The following is a 607-nucleotide window of genomic DNA, read 5'->3' on the forward strand; positions in this document are numbered from 1 at the left end:
TCTCATATACCAAAGATCATTGGTTCAATACCCATCTGTGCCTTGTTCTTTAATCCCAACTCATTGAAGAAAACGTTTGAGATAAATTAGTGAACATCAACATCGCTTATGGTGAAGACGACATGTATTTCCTGCAATTGTAAGGATGTTTTTTCACAGATACAGTGTAGTATCTATTCCATCATACCCAAAATTTCTTATCTCTTCCAGTAACAGAATATTACTAAATATCGCACATGGAATCAACTAATAAATGTATTGTCGGATGTGCAAATACAACTTGTGACATACAACTACATCAACAGTAGAGGGTGCAGTGGCCAAGTGGTAAGGCATTGGTCTCGACAACCAAAGATCATGGGTTCTATCCCCATCTGTGCCTCAATTTTTAACCGCTTAAGGACTTCCCCATGTACATTTACTGCGGCATGCTGGCCCCTTAGCACAACATCATGTACCTGTATGTGATATCTTCCATCGGCTCTGGGGCACGCCCTGCTCCTGCTGTGATTGAACACAGAGGGGGCCAATCAGCTGGTCTGACAGCAGCTGGGAACCCAATGATCATTCGTAGAGAGGCAGAACAGCGGTCTGCCTATGTAAACAA

At 42.7% G+C, this 607-nt stretch overlaps 1 non-coding gene across 1 annotated transcript; it reads left to right on the forward strand.

Annotated features, from left to right (window-relative positions):
* The first annotated feature begins 310 nt into the window (after window positions 1–310).
* On the forward strand, window positions 311–382 carry TRNAS-CGA (transfer RNA serine (anticodon CGA)). The gene has a single exon. It is a non-coding gene; the product is annotated as a tRNA-Ser (tRNA).
* The last annotated feature ends 225 nt before the right edge of the window (window positions 383–607 follow it).

Source organism: Aquarana catesbeiana, linkage group LG01, assembly GCF_042186555.1.
Source record: "Aquarana catesbeiana isolate 2022-GZ linkage group LG01, ASM4218655v1, whole genome shotgun sequence".
Taxonomy (NCBI): Eukaryota; Metazoa; Chordata; class Amphibia; order Anura; family Ranidae; genus Aquarana; species Aquarana catesbeiana.